The sequence below is a fragment of the Salvia hispanica genome, chromosome 3, assembly GCF_023119035.1.
Source record: "Salvia hispanica cultivar TCC Black 2014 chromosome 3, UniMelb_Shisp_WGS_1.0, whole genome shotgun sequence".
NCBI classification, from domain to species: domain Eukaryota; kingdom Viridiplantae; phylum Streptophyta; class Magnoliopsida; order Lamiales; family Lamiaceae; genus Salvia; species Salvia hispanica.
In genome coordinates, this window is record NC_062967.1 from 37,577,424 (window position 1) to 37,592,136 (window position 14,713).

Genomic DNA, 14,713 nt, shown 5'->3' on the forward strand with positions numbered 1-14,713 from the left:
TCGGCACATTCGAATGGACGAGCCACAGTTCGAAGCTAATCAGACCCATTAAAGTTGAATTTATCAGTCCAATTAAATACTATGGGGTGTTAGGTTTGCTATTCCAGGATTAAATTCGTAGTGTGTTTGATTCATGAAATTCAATCTCACAACTTAATCCTATATGGATAATCATAAGATAATTAGTCGTAATTAATCTGCTATGATTAAAATAATCTCACAACTTATTCTTAGATTATATCTTGGGTGTTGTTTGGTTGACAAGATAAAATAATACCAAGATATAATCTAGGATTGGGTTGTGAGATTATTTTAGTCATAGGGGGTTAGCTAAGACTAATTATCCCATGATTATCCATCTAGGATTGAGTTGAGGAACTTAATCTCATGAACCAAACACACTATTAATTTAATTCGGGATACAATCTTGCAAACCAAACACCCTCAGTATTATTTTATCTAATAAATTGAACACCACCTGTGCTTACTGTCTCAATGCTTTCATACAACCATGAATCCATGATTAGGCTAACTAGATGCAATTTTTTGCAAGTGGTAATAATACTACTAATAATTTATACCCGTTGATATGATTGGAGCACAATATTCGCATGCTGTAACATATAAATATAAATTTTGCTATTAAACATAATGAGTTAAAGAAAAGGAATGAAGAAGCACTTTAATATGCCTATTCTCTTATTGATGCTCATCGTGTATCCTGCCACATTACTCAATATTCGGACTGAGAGAAAACCCGACGAGCCTATCAAGAAGGCAATGGAAAATAAAGATTTTATCTCGGTTACTTCATTGGACGTTCATGCCCAGAAAAAGCTTGATATGCCTATCAAGAGTGTGATGGGAAACATTGATGTTCTATCGGTTGCATCACTCAACAATAGGGCTGAGAAAATGCTCAACAATCTTCGCAAGATATTTATATGGAGTACTATGAAATTGCATGAGAGCGCAAAATTAAATGCAACAGGAGACAAAAACCAAAAATTAATTTTAAATGAAATGCCTATATTATTTTGTTACGTGTTAGAGCATCCGCAGCGGTGCTCGTCCGTCGCCTTGTCCGTCCGTGCCGCTGGACAGAGCTCGTCCGTCCGCCGCTGGAGCTCGTCCGTCCGTGCCAGCGGCACGGCGCTGCTCTTAGCTAAGAGCACGTCCGTGCCGCTGAGCAGCCATACGTGGCGTGTTTTTATTGGCCAACGGCTATGCCGTTGGCAAATTCGATTTTTAATTTTTTTTTTCTTTAAATTCATAATTAATTCAAAATAATACCAAAAAATATTTTTGGATTCCCAAAAAAATAGAGCCGTTTATAGACGTTTTTTTTGGATTTTTGTGAATTTTTTTTTTTTTAATCCCAAAATCATCTATAAATACACACATTCATCATCCACTTACACACATTCATCATCCACTTTTCACATCAAATTATCTCTCATTCATACTTTTTCATACTAAATCATCTACATCTTCCAAACTCTCTCTAAAAAATTCAAAAATGGATTTCACCAATCTCATTGCGGAAGCGGAGCGCGAAGAACAAGAATATTATGAACAATATCATGCCGTCTATGAAGCCTATGTCGCCGCCAATACCCCCGCCCCTCCTCCTCAACCAACTAGAGCAAAACGTCGCTACATCCCTCGTGATCGAGAGGGAGCCCATGAAAGGCTCGTTGCCGACTATTTTTCCGACCGGATGTGGGTGTTGTGCTCTTAGCTAAGGACAAGCAGTAAAAGTGGGTCCGGGCCCACTTCCGTGCTCTTAGCTAAGAGCACGGATGGGGATGCTCTTATGTTCGGTATAATAATAGTCGGATTTTTATATGCTATCATTTACTATATAGCTCCACATGTCGTCGGCGGCGGCCACATAAAATATACCCATTTGTGTTTGACTAACTCCATTATAAGAGCATCCGCAATGGTCGGCTAGCGACCGGCTAGCCGATCTGTCACGGCTGGCCGATCGGCTAGCCGAACCATTGGAGTCGGCCAGCGCGAAATCGGCGAGCCGATCGGCGTGGGCTGGCCGATCGCTCGGCGATGGCCGATGCGCTGGCCGCCATTGTGGCGGCCCGATCGGCCAGCGCGTTGAATTTTGTTTTTTTTTAATTCTTTTTAATTTTTTTTTTTAATTCTTTTTTTATTTTTTATTTTTGAAAAACTATATAAACGCGATTTTCTCTATCTCTAAATTTCTGTACAAGAGCAACATCTAGCGATGGACAACAACAACTAGCCCAATACAAAATTAAGACCTAAAACAGAAACATGTCAACCGTGTCGAGACCCCCGTTCGGCTAGCGGCAAACTATAACAGATTCAAGGTGGCTCGTGTGTGGAAGCCCGAATTTTTTTTATTATGTTATTTTTATGATTTTTAGTTAATGTACTTTTTTTTATTTAAATAAAATTAATGAATTTTCCCGTATATGTCTCGTAAATTTAATTCGGTAATTTAATCGTAATTTTAATTCCGTAAATGTAGTATATTTTGAATTATTTTTATTGCGGCTTTGGCCTATGGTTAGCCTATAGCTGGCCTAAATCTGATGTGGCAGGTAGATTTTTTAGTGTTGCTGACGTGGCAGGGGAGAGAATGGCTGGCCTATTGCTGGCCTAAGCACCATTGCGGATGCTCTAAGGAATAGTCATCTGTTTTTTTTTTTTTTCATTTTGATTCCATTTTGGTAATTTTTCCATCCGTTTTTTTTCATTTTGATTCCATTTTAGTAATTTTTCCATGCTTATAAGTGAGCTCCATTCTCCATTAATTTTATTTTTTTCTCACCAACTTTATTAGTTGCGTATTACTTCCCCCGTTTCATAAAGATTATCTCACTTTAACCGGGCACGGGTTTTAAGAAATGTAATAAAAAAGTGAGTTGAAAAAGTTAGTGGATTGTGAGTCTTACTTATAATAAAATGTTAGTAAGAATGAGTTTAGGGAAATATAAGGTCCACTATTAATAAAAAGTAAAATGAGATAAATTTTGTGTGACGGACAAAAATGGAAAACTGAGACATTCTTTGTAGGACAAAAAGAGTAATATTCATGGCATCCCCAAACTCTATACTTTTAAAAAAGTCAAAGCCATCAGCTCTAGACATCAATGTCTAATCTTAAACCAAATAGTTAAAAATCCTGCATAAATCAAATTAAAAATTCAATGCATAGTGCATTTGTTTTTCATATTTTTCACATATTAAAGTTAATACGAAGAATTATAAAGAAAAATTACATTTTGCATAATTAATTAAAAAACTAAAAAAAAAGAGAAAAACTGAACTTGTAAACTACCAAGAAGAGCGAAAATCTCACGGATTAACACGAGAGAGAGCGCAATGCAGCTGATTCAGTAAGTACCTCTTCTCACACTATTCAATTTTCTATTTGGAAGAATTCCATTTCGCTGTTTAGTCAGAGAATTGTTAGAAATCATTACAATCGAAGGAAGATAATAACTATAAGTGGAATAAAAATTACAACGGAAATAATAAAACAAACCGAACTATAAGTCGAGTTGAGGGAAGCCCTCTTTCCGCAAGACAAATTACGCCCCGGCTAGTGCTCACGGAATGATGTATTGTCCCCAAAGATAAAACGACTTCCTCCTAGCGTGTAGAAGCACATCAAACCCGCTAGGCACCGGCGAACTTGATGAAGTTCCGAGAATCGAGCTATGCAATGCTACTATAATGTAGAGAACTAGAGAGAAGAGAGAATGCTTTTTTGTTGGTGTCTTTCTTATCTCTCAAATCCACCTGTTTATAGGATAGGAGAGACCACTTCAAAAGTCTTTCCATTAAGATACACCATAAACTAAATGGAGGTTACAGGACATGAAAAGCCAAAGGACTTAGGCCACATGAAAGGCCAAAAGCCTCTCCTTATTTCACACGTTTTCAACAATCCCCCACATTGGTTAGAGCACTGACAGCTCAAATCAACACAAGACGTGTTTGCGTGCATGCAGACTCTTCGCTCAATCTTCGAGAAACAATATTGCATTTGGAATAGTAGCTTGGGGCTTTGAACTTTCCATAGTCAACACTATCGGGCATACCGGCAACCTGGTGGACGCGATGCCTTGAACCATTCCTCCTTGGTGTATACCGAGACAATAATATTGACACAATACTATTTACAAACTCATCAGTTCTCACGTTTGTGTCATTTACTGGCCATGGAACACCACTTTGGATTCATAAGTGATTCACATGTTGAAGCGGCCCACACTTCTTCACTTACATAGGTGATTTTTTTCCAGGTATCCTGCAATACCCACCTCCTTGAGGTTTCTAAGAATCATTAAAAGTCAAAACTTAACCTCTTACCACATGCAGGTTACAACACTCAATGCTTTCTAAAGAATGAGCGAAGATTAAAAAATCTTCCGAGTGTTACAACTAGAGTCATATAGCTTTGTTTTCCCATTGAACCAAGCCCATGGGATCTCCAATCGTATGGTTGGGTTACCACTATAATCATCTTTTAAGATGTGGTTTTCAGTCCCATTCCTTTTAGCAATTTATGCATTTGATCACGGTTTAACCATTTCGTTAACGAATTCGCTAAGTTATCCACTGACCTCACATAGTCAACTGTGATAATTCCACTTGTGCTATCACAGTGTATCACTACTGTCGGCACTGGCTTCTTCCAATATGGAATATCTTCTAGGAAGTTTCTAAGCCACTCAGCTTCTTCCCTTGCTTTGTCTAAAGCGATAAACTCAGATTCCATGGTGGATCGAGCTATACACGTCTGTTTCGTTCACTTCCACGAAACAGCTCCACCCCCCACAGTGAACACATACCCACTTGTCGAAAACGAGTCTTTTGAATCAGAGATCCAATTTGCATCACAGTACCCTTCAAGTACTTGGGGATAGTTTGTGTACTGCAGCTCAAAGTTAAGAGTATACTTCAAGTATCTCAAAACCCTACGCAGAGCTTTCCAATGTTCCTTGCTTGGGTTGCTCGTAAATCGGCTCAGCTTATTCACCGTACACGCAAGATCTGGTCGGGTGCAGTTTGTGATAAACATCAAACTCCCTATGATCCTTGCATATTCTTCTTGAGCTACAGGCTCACCCGTGTGCTTACTCAAATGCACGTTGGGTTTCAATGGAGTCTTAGCTGGCTCACAGTCAAATGAGTGAAACTTTTTAAGCACTTTCTCAATGTAATGAGATTGTGTCAAAGCTAGGCCTGAAAATTTAATCCGCGGGTTTCGGGTATTCCCGACCCAGTCCCAATACCCGACGGGTTTTGGGTACCCGAAACCCGAAATTATGGGTTCGGGTACGGATTTGGGTAGTTAATGTTAGGATTCTTCGGGTTTAGGGTACCCGAAACCCGTATTAGGGTACCCGAATAATACCCGATTAATTATGTATTTGTGATAAATATTTTGGGTTATAAAGTTCTTAGTTTACTATTTGGATTATGTTTGGTTGCTTTGATATTATTTAGATTATGTTTGGTTGCTTTGACATTTTATTATTCTATTATCTCGACTTTAATACTTCTTTACATTCGTGTTCGGTTCATGTTGCATTATTTATGTTCTTACTTGTTATCTTTTGAAAATATATAGTTAATTAGTTATGCTTTCTCCATTTTATTTACACGTTCATTTAATGTCTTAAAAAATTATTTTAATCTCTTTTATGTTGTAATTTATACCAATTTTTTTTTTAAAAAAAATTAAGTAGTGTCTATTTGTTAATGTCTATTTTATATAATATAGAATTATAATCAATAAATAGTAATATTGTGTTATTTTTAATAATTTCTATTTTCATCACAATTTAATTTATATAAAAGAATAAATTTTTAATATAATAATTCCGGGTTTATGGGTACCTCATTAGTTGGGTTTGTGTACCCGCATCGAGTATTAGGGTACCCGACTTCACATACGGGTTGGGTATTGGGTATGACATTTTTGAGATTTCAGGTTCGGGTACCCGAATTTTCGGGTTTGGGTACCCGCGGGTACCCGAATTTACACCCCTAGTCAAAGCTATTCCCTCAGGATTTCTTTTAATCTTGATTCTGAGAATCACATCAGCTAGACCCATATCTTTCATGTCGAAATTTCTCTTTAACATATTTTTGGTCTCGTTGATAATGGCACTATTGCTGCCCATAATCAACATATCTTCCACATAAAGACACACAATAATGAACCATTATTTGTGTTCTTAATGTATACACACTTATCACACTCGTTGATAGTGAACCCATTCGACAACATCACATTGTCAAACTTCAAGTGCCATTGCAAAGGCGCTTGTTTTAATCCATATAGAGACCTCACTAGCTTGCATACCTTCCTTTCTTGGCCAGGTACTACAAACCCTTCAGGTTGCTCCATATAAATTTCTAGGGTTGGGAAAAAATACCGAAAAAATGATATATCGCTCGTATCGTATTGAAAAATACCGAAAAATTATCGAATTTTCGATATATCGTAATTTTCGATACGATACGATATCGTATCGTAAGTTTTCGATACGATAACGATATGAATTTCCTTATATCGCGATATATCGTTTTATATCGAAAATACGATATATATCGAAAATTTTCGATATATCGATATTTTTGATATATATCGATATTTTATTTTCGATATATATCGATATTTAACGATATATCGTACGATATCGTTAAATATCGATACGATAATGATATGAAATTTTTTTATATCGAAAGTTCGATATATCGAAATTCGATATATCGAAACTTTCGATACGATAACGATATGAAATTCTTTCATATCGATTTTTTCGATACGATACACGATACAACGTTTTCGATACGATATATCGTATCGACCCACCCCTATAAATTTCTTCCTCCAATTCACCATTCAGAAATGCAGTTTTCACATCCATTTGGTGAATTTCAAGATTGTGCAAAGCAGCAATCGCAAGAAGCACCCGAATGGAAGTGATTCTCGTAACGGGTGAATACGTGTCGAAGAGGTCATATCCTTCTTGCTGCTTAAAGCCTTTCACAACTAGGCGAGCTTTGTACTTTTCAATAGTACCATCAGTTTTATATTTCCTTCTCAGGATCCACTTGCACCCTAAGGTCTTACAACCTTCTGGCAAGTCTACTAACACCTATGTGTTATTTCTCATAATTGATTCAATTTCATTATTGATCGCTTCTTGCCAGAATGGAGCATCTGGGCCAGACAGTGCTTCCGCCAACAACTTTGGTTCGTCATCCAACATAAAAGTTATGAAGTCGGGACCAAATGTTTTAGCAATTTTAAGTCTTTTACCACGTCTTGGTTCTGCATCCTCAGGACTTGCCCTCGTCCTTTTTGGAGAATTAGAACTAGTGGATTCATCCATCATTCTTTCACTAGAACGATCCTCCTGCTTCTTGCAAGGGTACACATTCTCAAAGAATATAGCATTTCTTGACTCAATTGTTGTTCCTTCAGCCACGCCACAGCTGACCTATGGACTTGGAAACGATACGCACTACTATTAAATGTATGGCCAATAAAAATACAATCAACTGTGTTAGGGCCTATTGCAACTTGCTTCGGAGGTGGCACTTCTACCTTCGCTAAGCACCCCCACACTTTGAGGTATGAATACGAAGGTTTCTTGCCTTTCCACAACTCATAGGGAGTCACATCCCTACTTTTTAGTGGAATCTTATTCAGGATATAATTTGCCGTTAACACAGCCTCCCCCCACATGTTCTGGGGTAAACCTGAACTGATCAACAGAGCATTCATCATCTCTTTTAGTGTTCGATTTTTGCGTTCAGCAACACCATTTGACTGAGGAGAATATGGAGCCGTGGTTTGGTGAATTATACCACTTGCATGGCATAACTCTGCAAACGGCGCTACATACTCGCCACCTCTATCACTTCGAACACACTTAATTCGACAATTAAGTTGATTTTCGGCTTCATTTTTGAAGTCTTTAAACGCTTCAATTGCCTCATTTTTACTTCTTAATAAGTAAAGGTAACAATATCTTATGCAATCATCTATAAATGTGATGAAATACTTTTTACCACTTCTTGTTTGCACAAATTTCAAATCACATACGTTTGTGTGGATTAACTCAAGAGGTTTTGTGCTTCGCTCTACCGAATGGAACGACAGCTTAGCCATTTTGGCTTCAACACACACTTCACATCTTTCTTGTGAGTTAAACTTATCAACTTTTAGTAAATAATTAAGATTTACTAATCTTTTTATAGCATTTAGATTTACATGTCTCAATCTATTATGCCATAAATCAGAGCTCTCAAGCAAATAAGAGGATGTGTCATTTTCCTTATTGCTTATTCCTTTTCCACGGTGAATGACCATGACATTCACTAGGTGGCCTTCACCTATGAATTTTCCATTCTTGGTCAATATAACCTTTTCGCACTCAAATTCTAGTGAAAATCCATGATTTACTAGAAGTGAGCCTGACACTAAATTATTTCGGATGTCTGGGACATGCAGCACATCCTTGAGGGTAAGAACCTTTCCAGATCCTAATTTTAGGAACACATTACCCACACCAACCACCTCAGAAGAGGCTTGGTTTCCCATGCGTACTTTTCTACCTCCAACAGATTTGTAAGTAGAAAAAACGCTTCTCTTGGAGCACACATGACATGTGGCACCCGTATCAACAAACCATTCATTTGGATTATTACCATGGTCCACGTCGGAGACCATTGCGACCACCTCGTGATCTTTGTTGTTTATAACAACACGTTCAAATAATTTGCACAATATTGTCTCCAACAATAAGTACACAATTATATTGAACCATATGTGCATTGGTATATTCAACACCACATGCATCCCAATTATTACTACCAAGTCTAAATTGGTCTTGCTTGTCAAATGACAAACGATAAATACAATTCTCAAGAGAATAGATCTCAAGGAATTAACCACTTCATTGCGCATCAACATTGCGACTGTTCGTTGCTTCATTCCAGCTTTGAATTTCATGTTTCCTCCAACTTCGATTGGTATAATCCTGTCTTAGAAGAGTACACTAATTTGTTTTGCGATTGTTAGAAATTGTGGGATAAAATTCCCAAGCCGTTACAGGCGGTACTCTAACTATTACAATCAAAGGAAGATAATAACAATAAGTGAAATGAAAATTACAACGGAAATTGTTATGACAAATAGGGCAATTGTGAATCAAGAAACAAAAGAACGTAAATAGACACAGAATTTACGTGGTTCACCAACGTTGTGTTGGCTACGTCCACGGGCAAAAACGGAGAACAAATTGTATTATGACTGCGATTTTCAGATACAGATTATGTGCTCTACTCCCATATATATAGGCACACATAAGACAGACTGGGCCTAGGAAACATAATCCTATCCCAATTAGGAAACCTAATCCTATACAAATTCAAGGCATACTAACAAATCTCCACCTTGACTTGAATTCTCCCTTGCAGACGCATCATCATAACACCAGACGAACAAACTTCTTCATTCTTGCCTCAGATTTGCCCTCCACGGGCAACTAACAGCTCATGACATTAAGCAAGTCCAAACAATGTTGGAACTTGCTCTGCGGGACTGACTTGGTGAACATATCAGCAGGATTATCAGCAGTACCTACTTTCTTCACCTCAATTCTCTTCTCATCTCTTAGAAAATGATACCTCACATCAATATGCTTAGTCCTTTCATGATGGACTTGATCCTTGGCTAAACAAATAGCGCTCTGACTGTCACAGAACACAACAGCTTGATCTTGATGTAAACCAAGATCACCAACTAGCCCTTGCAACCATATTCCCTCTTTAGCAGCTTCTGTCAACGCCATATACTCTGCTTCAGTAGTAGACAAAGTAACTGCAGCCTGCAAAGTTGCTTTCCAACTAACAACAGAACCACTAAGAGTGAAAACATAACCGGTCATAGATCTCCTACTATCGACATCTCCAGCGTAGTCAGAATCAGAATAACCAGTCACTAAACAGTGAGTATCACCTCCATAAATGAGACCAACATCAGACGTACCTCTCAAGTAACGAAAAATCCTCTTCACAGCCTGCCAGTGCTCCTTTCTAGGATTTCCCATGAACCTGCTAACAACGCTGATAGCATGCGCTATATCTGGACTAGTACAGACCATGGCGTACATCAAACTCCCTACTGCATTAGAGTACGGGACTCGAGACATGTACTCCTCCTCAACTTCGGATTTCGGTGCAAGATCAGATGACAAATGAATGTTTGTGGCACTTGGAGTATCAATAGCCTTAGATGTAGACATGCCAAATCTTGACAAAATCTTCTCAATGTAGCTCTTCTGTGACAGAGAAAGCTTTTTCTTTTCTCTATCTCTAGAAATCTCCATGCCCAGAATTTTCTTCGCAACACCCAAATCCTTCATATCAAACTCAGCACTAAGCTGAGCTTTCAACTTCTGTACTTCAGACTTCGACTTCGCAGCTATGAGCATATCATCCACATATAGAACAAGATAGACCATAGAACCATCGTCAGCTTTGTTGTGATAGACACAACAATCATACGGACTCCTGCTGAATCCCAGCTTGATCATGTAACTGTCAAACCTCTTATACCACTGCCTCGGAGACTGCTTTAGTCCATACAAGGACTTCTTCAACTTGCACACATAATCCTCCTTGCCCGGAACCACAAATCCCTCTGGCTGAGTCATGTAGATATCCTCCTCAAGCAATCCGTGTAGGAAAGCCGTCTTCACATCTAGTTGCTCAAGCTCCAAATCATAATGTGCAACTATCACAAGTAACACTCTGATGGAAGTGTGTCTGACCACTGGTGAGAATATCTCATTATAGTCAACCCCCTCCTTTTGCGTGAACCCTCTTGCAACTAGACGAGCCTTGTATCTAATGCCCTCATCTGGTGTAGTGCCTTCCTTCTTCTTGAAAATCCATTTGCAAGTGACAATCTTTCTCCCCTTAGGCCGTGGAACCAATTCCCAAGTCAGGTTCTTCAAAAGTGATTCTATCTCTTCTTGCATTGCAGCGAGCCACTTGGCACGCTCACTACCTGAAATAGCTTCCTTGTAGGTAGGTGGTTCATCTGCCGAAGGCTCATCTTCGACCTCATTGGCAACCTGCAATGCATATGCCATCATATCCTCAAAACCATACCTCAACGGAGGCTTCACATTTGTCCTCCTAGCTCTGTCAATAGCAATGCTTCTCTGACGAGCTTGTGGATGAACATCCGAACTAGAAGTATCGGCGGCTTCAGCAGTAGTGTGTTGATCTTCTCCACCTTGGAGTTGTGATTCACTCACATCGTGAGTGACTTGCAGCTCCACCTGTTCATCAACACCATCCAAATCCTCTGTAGCAATAGACTTCACAGTAGAGTTAAGCATAGAATTTTCATCAAATACCACATTCCGACTGAGAATAATTCTACCCTCTGAAGATGACCAAATTCTGTACCCCTTCACTCCATCTCTATAACCAACAAATACTCCCTTCTTAGCTCTTGGCTCCAATTTACCTTCACTCACATGATAGTAAACAGTACTCCCAAAAACTCTCAACATAGAGTAATCTGCAGGTGAATCACACCATACCTCGTACGGTGTCTTGCAATCAATGCCAGTGTGAGGTCCACGGTTAATCAGATAACAAGCCGTGTTTACTGCCTCTGCCCAAAACTTCCTAGTCAAACCGGCTTGGAAGAGCATGCATCTTGCTCTCTCCAACAACGTCTGATTCATGCGTTCTGCCACACCATTCTGCTGTGGTGTATGTCTAACGGTGTGATGGCGAACGATCCCTTCACTCCTACAAAACTCATCGAAATCAGACGAAAAAAATTCCAGACCGTTATATGTTCTCAATCGCTTGATCTTCTTCCCAGTCTGGTTTTCAATTAGAGTCTTCCACTCTTTGAACTTCTTGAATGCCTCACCTTTATGCTTCATCATAAACACCCAAGTCATTCTCGAGTAGTCATCAATCATCGACACAAAATCCTTGTGTCCTCCAATAGACTCAACACGTGAGGGACCCCAACAATCCATATGAATGTAGTCAAGTGTCCCCTTCGTTCGATGAACACCCTTCTTTGGAAACTTGCTGCGATGAAGCTTCCCCAACACACAGTGTTCGCAGAAATCAAGTTTCTGCACCTTATGACCCGAAAGAAAATCACGATTCGACATGATTCTCATGCCACGTTCTCCCATATGACCGAGCCTCATATGCCACAGCTTGGTCATATCCTTGGTTGCAACCTCGGATGATGCAATATCAGCAGAATTTGCTACGATGGAACCTCTCAGAACATACAAGGTACCCCGTTTCAAAGCTGTCAGAACCACCTTCGAACCTTTCAAAATACGCATTACTCCACCTTCACCTTTGAAACTGAACCCCTTACTATCAAATGTACTCAGGGATATCAGATTCTTCGTCATCTGTGGAACATGCCTAACATCGTTCAAGGTGCAGAAGACCCCATCATGAGTCCTAATCCTGATTGAGCCGATGCCAACCACCTTGCAGACAACACTGTTGGCCATGGTAACATTGCCTCCATCTATCTGCTCATAAGTGTTGAAATACTCCCTGTGAGGACAGAGATGATATGACGCTCCAGAATCCAAAATCCACACATCATTACAGTGTGGCTGTTCATCCGCAACCAAGGCCAATTCTTCTTCCGAATTTGTGTCATCAGCTTCTGCCACAGTCGCAGAACCGTTAGCATCTTCCTTCTTGCCCAATTTCTTCTTTATCCTTGGACAATCAGCCTTCCAATGCCCTGGTTCTTTACAATATCTGCAGATGTCATCTGGCTTAGGGCCTTTAGGACCTTTTGAACCTTTTGAGTTCTGCTTCTTCTGTCCAAATTTCTTCTGTCCTTTACCCGTAACAGATAATCCCGATGGCAGATCTTCTGTGGCTGAACTCGTTGCCTGTTGACGATCCTCTCTGATGTGGAGAGCAGATCGAACATCCTCCAACGAAAGAGTTTCCTTGCCAGTCATAAAAGACTCAACAAAATTTTCGTAAGATTCAGGCAGAGACACAAGCAAAATTAAAGCAGCATCCTCGTCTTCTACTTTAACTTCAACATTACGCAAATCTAGCCAAATTTTATTCAAATTTTCCAGATGATCCCGAAGGGGCGTACCTTCCTGCATTCGTAACCGAAACAAACGTTGCTTCAAGAGAAACTTGTTGGTTAGAGACATCGTCATGTATAGACTCTCCAACTTTGTCCAAAGAGCAGCAGCCGTCTCCTGATCCGCAACTTCGATGATAACATCGTCAGACAGGCTCAATATGATGGTCGAGTGGGCCTTTTCGTCTAGGGTTGTCCACTCCTTATCATCCTCCGTAGAGAGGGGGAGATTTGCTCCGGTTTTGTAATTTTACTCTTTTTTCTCTTTCAATAAAGATATGCTAATGCTAGGATAAAGTTATACTACCTCCGTCACCCAAAATTTGCTACACTTTTGACCCGACACGAGTTTTTTAAGAAATGTAATGGAAAGTGAGTTGAAAAAGTTGGTGGGATACGAGTCTTACTTTTAAAGTATTAGTTTTATAATAAAATATGAGTAGGAATGAGTTAATAGAATATGAGGACTACTGCAAAAAATGGTACAAGTGAAGTGTATCAAATTTTCAGGGACGGACCGAAATGGTAAACTGTGTCAAATTTTCAGGGAGGGAGGTAATACCTAGAGACGCATTACCTTATGCGTCCTCAATTTCAAACTTAATTTAAGACGCTTTGTATAAGCGTCCTTAATTTCAACTATTTTAGAAAAACCCCAACGCAAACTAATTGCGCCCTTGATTTTGCGTCGCTATCTAATATATTTGTTGTAGTGTAATTTATAAGATTAACTTAATGTCAACAGCTATCACATTATGTCAATACGGGGGTATAATTGTCTTTTCATTAATAATGTAGAGGACAAAAATAAAATACATTTGAAATAATTTTCTAAGTCTTCAAATCTTCAAATCTTCAAATCTTCAACATTCAAATCATCAAATCTTCAAATCTTCAACATTCAAATCATCAAATCTTCAAATCTTCAACATTCAAATCTTCAAATATTCAAATCTTCCATTCTGCAACATTCAAATCTTCAAATCTTTTTCAACATTCAAATCTTCAAATCTTCAAATCTTTAACATTCAAATCTTCAAATCTTCAACATTCAATAAAATAACACTTATAATTCACATATCAAGAGCGAGATTATCGAATGTCAACAACTCGTATTAAAATGTCAACAACTAAAAAATAACACTTATAATTCACATATCAATACCGAGAATATCGAATGTCAACAACTCGTATTAAAATGTCAACAACTAACAAATAACACTTATAATTAACATATCAATAGCGAGAATATCGAATGTCAACAACTCGTATTAAAATGTCAACAACTAACAAATAACACTTATAATTCACATATCAATAGCGAGAATATCGAATGTCAACGACTCGTAAGAGAGAATGCTTTTTTATTGGTCTCTTTCTCATCTCTCAAACCCACCTATTTATATAGGAGAGACCACTTCAAAAGTCTTTGCCATTAAGATACACCATAAACCAAATGGAGGTTACAGGACATGAAAAGCCAAAAGACTTGGGCCACATGAAAGGCCAAAAGCCTCTCCATAT